The sequence below is a fragment of the Dipodomys spectabilis genome, unplaced genomic scaffold (assembly GCF_019054845.1).
Source record: "Dipodomys spectabilis isolate Male_0828 unplaced genomic scaffold, ASM1905484v1 ptg000186l, whole genome shotgun sequence".
In the NCBI taxonomy this organism is placed as follows: domain Eukaryota; kingdom Metazoa; phylum Chordata; class Mammalia; order Rodentia; family Heteromyidae; genus Dipodomys; species Dipodomys spectabilis.
The window spans coordinates 2,141,544-2,147,543 of record NW_024870863.1 but is presented as its reverse complement, the minus strand read 5'-3'; positions in this window follow the sequence as shown (position 1 = coordinate 2,147,543).

Below are 6,000 nucleotides of genomic sequence, written 5' to 3'. Positions count from 1 at the left end.
TGTGTACAGTAGGTAATGCCATGCTGTTTTATGAGCCATTCCAGATGTGTGAGAGGCTCTGAGTTTTGTCAACATTTGGTCTTAGGATAGTAGTGCCATCTTCTCGGAGGTTGGGATGTTCAGTTGCTCAGAGACTGCTGAGTCCTTGGGCTATCCGTGTGTGTGTGTGTGTGTGTGTGTGTGTGTGTGTGTGTGTGTGTGTGTGTGTGTTTCCCTCTGCCCACTTCCTGGATGCTTGTCTGCCTCTTCCTGACCTTTGATTGTGCCCTTCCACAATAGCAACCTTATCTTTAGCCCCCTATCATGGTCTACAAAGAGTCCTAAATTGCCAGAGACCTGCACATTCCAGCTTTTCCTTGGGACCCATGTCCAGCTGTCCTTATCTTTGTGCTCATCCAGGGGATTATGGGTCAGCAGTGCTGGCTGGCATAAGTTCTCTCCTGCCTCTGGGGGGGGGGGTGGGCAGGGGCAGTCATGCTGTGTCGTGTCCTTTTCTCAGCTGGGCTCCTGGCTGCATGTCCCACTACCAGCAGATTGGCAGTAGAGTGGGGAAAGGGTGGTTTGCCAGTGGCTCTGGCCAACTCAACATTGATAGCTGACTAAAGGCTCCCCAAACAAGGATAATCTGGGGCTATATAAAAGGTGAGGCCAAGGTGGCTTGTATGTACTGTTTGATTTCTAGGAAATGTCAATGTACCTTATCGTAAGCAAATCTATCTTCTGGCCCCAGCTGAACCTCTCAGGTCTTTCTAGACAATTTTGGATGCCCAGAATACAGAGGCATATACTTTAGATACCAGGGCCAGGGAACTGTGGGATGAGAGATTGGTATGGCCAGTACCTCAATATTTTGGGCCATTTGTTTTGGCCTGGATGAGCTGAGCTATAACTGGGGGCAGTCCTGAGTCATAGTCACAGTAAACTCTCAAACCAGATCAAGTGGTTTCTCCCTACATCCTTCTTGGGCTGAGGGGTTTGGGCCATGGCAGTAAGTTCCACGGAACCTGCCCCTCGATCTCAACACAGGGCCACAGGATCAAGGGAAGGACACTAGGGATGCTCCTTTGTAGTCGGCCCATGATTGCAGACCTTCATCTGCCTGCCTTCCCCAAGCACTGGTGAGGAAAGCAGGGCTCCGAGCCCTCAGACTCCTGGGATAGTGACTGCTACAAGCAGCAGCCAGTTGACTGTGGATTGCTGAGCCTACAGAATTTTCATGAGCCCAACTCAACACCTGTCCAAGGTGTGACTGACAAATTTTCACTCTTGTGATACTCGCATGCGTGGGTATTATCTGGTGTGACATCTTGCAGCTCCTGCCGCTCCTGGCCCAGAACCGTGGTCTGAGACTGATTTACTGCTCTGATCCACATTGCACCCATGACAGATGCCATTCTGATGATCTTCATGCCCCAAGGCTTGATACTTCTCTGGTACTGTGGCCTTCTCTGTAGGCAATGGCCTCGAAACAGTCTGCAATCAACACTTGTAGGACACCTAGACATTAGGAGACCCTCAGAGGTCCACTGGAAAGTACTCTGCCAAGAGCCACAGAGTAAAGTCCAAGCAGGCTAGGTTTTGGTCATGGGGCTTGAACTCTGGGACTGGGCACTGTCCCCCACGTCTTCACCTTACCACTTGAGCCACAGAGCAACTTCCGGTTTTCTGTAGGTTCCTTGGAGATCAGAGTGTCCCAGTCTTTCCTGCCTGGGCTGGCTTTGAAACATAATCCTCATATCTCAGCCTCCTGAGGAGCTAGGAGGACAGGAATGAGCCACCTGTGCCTGGATGATCTAGCCTTACACCACAGTGGACTAGTAGCTCCTGAAATTTTTTTCTTTAATTTTCCTTTGCTAGTATTGGGGCTTGAACTCAGGGTCTGGGCTCTGGTCTCTAAACTTTTTCCTTCAAGGTTACCACTTTAACACTTAAGCCACAGCTCCGTTTCTGGATTTTGGTAGTTAAATGGCAAGAAGAGTCTCATTAACTTTCCTCTCCTGAGCTGGCTTGACCCTCGATCTCTATCTCAGTCTCCTGAGTAGTTAGGATTTACAGGGGTTGAGACACTGGTGGCATTGGGCTAGAAGCTTTTCTAAAGCAAGAGTTTTTCCCTGCATTTGCCCTTACTCTTCCATGCAAAGGAGGACTGAGGGTCAGGAGCTGTGAAAGCTGGTTTCTGGCCACAGGAAATGGCTTTGGGTCCCTGGCAAAAAGCCAAGCTAATCTTCCCCCTGGGCGCCATTCTCGGACCTCACCCTCTGCCCTATGACTCAAGTCAACGTTGACCCAGCCTTGAATTCCCTGCCAGACTTTTCTGAGGCCATAGAACCTTCACACCACTCACACCACCTGCTCTACATCACACCTCAGGACCTTTGCCCATGCTATACCTTCTTTCTGAGGCTCTCTGTCTTATACCCACATATTAGAACTACTATGGAATTTTGGCACTGGCTAAATCGCTTCCTGGAGCAAGTCTTTCCTTCCCTTCTCCATCTATATTTTGTTTTTTAATATTGAGTTGCTAGAGATGGATTTTGTACAGGCTGACTGGCAAATGCTCTATATTGGTGTGTGTGTGTGTGTGTGTGTGTGTGTGTGTGTGTGTGTGTGCGCGCCAATCTTGGGATTTGAATTCAGGGCCTGGATGCTATCCTATCCCTGAGGTTTTGTGCTCCAGGCTAGCAGTCTACGACTTGAACCAGAGCTCTACTTCTGACTTTTTGGGTGTTTAATTGGAGAAAAGTGTCTCATGTTTACTTTTCTGCTTGCAATTGGGATCCTCAGATCTCATCCTCCTGAGTAGATTACAGGGGTGAGCCACCAGCACCTGCTCTCTACCCTACCAATTACCTATAACCTTGGCCCTCCTCTGAGTTCCAGAATAATATGTCTCACCAGGCTCAATTTTTTTTTTGCCAGTCTTGGTGCTTGAACTCAAAGCTCAAACTTGGGAGAGACTCTAAACATGGGAAGACTGTGACAAATGTTTCCATTTAATTATGTATCATGTTTCAACACTTAATATAATGAAAAATGAGTCAATGTCCTAAATTATTGTGTATAATTTTATAATAGATGTGCAAAATATATTATCTGTATAATAATACTAAATACAATAATCAATAAATGAATCAAAGAAAAATAAAATACTAAATCAATAATAAAATTCATAATATAAAATAAACATACATATATAAGAATATATCATGTATTACACATGTATAGAAATATTTTTTCTATTGCAGGGCCTTCATTCAGGTCCTGGGAACTCTATCCTGAATTTCTTTTCCTCAAGGACAATGAGCTTCGCATTCACCCATGGTGCAAAAGAGTTACCTGGACGGTGAGCTCAAAACTAGCAATGGCAGAAATACTGGCCCCAGTTCCAAGACAGTCACTTAATTTTTTTAATGGAAGCAGTTATGTTTATTCAGTTCCATACTGAACATTAAAAAAAGCAGTGCAGAGTTTTGTACAGCTATTCAAACATCCTTCCCTTACCTTCAAAATGCTTCTCTGAGAACTTCATTGTTTCTCTTTTTTGTGTGTGTTTTTTATTGTAAAAATGTTCTACAAAGGGGTTACAGCTCCAGGAGCAAGGTAATGAGTACATTTCCTATTGAGCATTGTTTACACCTCCTGTGTTTTCCCCCTACCATTCCTTCCCTCCCATCTCCACAACTACCTCCCCCTGCCGAGGTCAGCGACTTTGTTTTTCATTTTTGGTTGGCATGGGGTGAACTCAAGTAAGGGCAACTCTTCACTCACATTGTTACAGATTTACCAAGACCCTGAGTTCAAATCCCAGGCTAGAAAACAAAACTGGCAGAAATTACAAACCAAGGAACTTTATTTTTTTAATTTAGTTAAAGAATTAATTTATATATATATATATGTTTATTGTTGTTTTTGTCCAAGCATGGGGCTTGAACACAGGTCGTGGAAATTCTACTTCAGCTTGGATCTCCCTTGGCTGTGGTGCAGTCTCTGGACCCATAGCAGATCCTAGGATCCTGAGCTCAGAGCGCTTTCAGGAAGAAAAAAAACTTGGAAAGTACAAAAAGTGGTGAGCTGCAGAAAGCTGGGGTTTTATGATTTTTTTTTCTTTGCACAGTGACCATCCTGGGTCTGAATGACAAAGCTGCAAAGTGCACCTGACCTGCCATTGCTGGTGGCTGGTGGGCTATTAGTGAAGTCATAGGCCAACCTGTCAACATAGGCCCTGGGTTCAAATCGCAGTCCTGATATCAATCGCAGGAGATCACAAGAGACTCATTCCTATGCATAGGAATACTGATTGAAAGAGTAGTTTATACATCAGTCTACACTAATATTGGATGCAATATTCCTAGAATGCTGATTGAGATTAATTAATAGTTTATTAAGCATGAAAGAGTAATATTCCTTCGATGGCGGTATAATAAATACCTAAGAGTTGGTAAGAAAATAGTAGGTGTCATTCTATCATAGATAGACGACTATGGAACTCTTTACCAATACATATATTTATTTGTATACTTCCGTCTGCCTATCCATGTATCACTGTTTTGGCCAAACCTGGGGGTTGATCTCAGAGCATAGGAACCACCTGCCATCTTCATTGGCTAGAGGCTGCCATGCTCAAACTCACCCAATCATGAATTGGGCCTGTTAGGCACTAAGTTCAGATCCTGGCACTGCCAGGCATGATGGAGAACACATCTAACATCTAGATGTTATGTGATAGGATATAAACACTGTAATAAATGGTATAAGTGTTATCAGAGTCAATAAAATAAATTCTAAATAAATTAATGACACAAGAAATAAAATAATTAACCACACCAAACACAATATGGACTGAACATCTGTACGGAAGTATAAATCGTATCTTTAAAATATATATAAGGAGGGCTGGGAAGGTGGCAGAGTGGTAGAGCTCTTGCGTTGCATACAAGAGGCCCTGGGCTTGGTTCCTCAGCACCACATAAGCAGAAAAAAAATAAACCCGGCAGTGGCGCTGTGGCTCAAGAAGTAGAGCGCTAGCCTTCAGGTGAAGAGCTGAGGGACAGTGCCCAGGCCCAGAGTTCAGGCCCTCGAGTGGCCCAATAAAAAAAGTATATAAGGAATATCTTTTCCAGACCTGAGGCTTGAATTCAGCCTCCCTATGGGGAGGGAATGGAGGGAGATGCTGAGATACTCGTTTCTGGACCTGGGAAGAGTCATGGAATGTGATCGATCTTATCCTTGAATGAGTAGTTCGTGCATGATGCAAGTAGGAAATGATAGGCAAGACTCATGGAGCATCGATTATTTGTAAAGAAGTTGATGAAGCATAACAATAATCATCACAGTCATGATATGGAGGCATAAGGAAAGATCCAAGAATCGGTAGTCACACAGATTGGATTCCACCACAAGTTACCATCTCTCCTACTCTATACAAATGTGTACTTATTTGCATATTACCTTCAGCTTATGAATGGATGACTGTTGTGCTCCCTGCTCTCCCCTGGGGGGTAGGGGTGGGGTTCAATCGCAAGTCCCAAAGGCTGGTGTGCTCATGTGGACCCATTCGCCACTTGGTCCTGGTAGGTCCCAAGTTCAGATTCCTCGCCCTGCCAAAAGATTCATCTTGAAGTCAGAAGTCAATCGTTGCACCTGTTTTCTTTCCTGTGCAAGTCCTGCATCTCAGCTCGGATGGAGAATGCTTGGGCCACCCTGTGGCCATGGGAATAAGTTGTTATCCATGTCAGCCCAGTTATACCTCTCATCATATACTCAAGAAAATACACAATACACCCATGAATAGCATACAAAATAAAGAGAATAACTACACTCAATGCATAATGCAGTCCACACATGGATGTCAATATACATGCCATGTTTCAATGATCATTGAGGACTATTTTGGCCTCCCTAGGGCTCGATTTCAGTTCCTGGGAACGGCCCAACTCCTTAGTGGATCACAGTCTGGTGTGATCACGTGGACCCATTGGGCAGTTGGGCCTCCTAGGC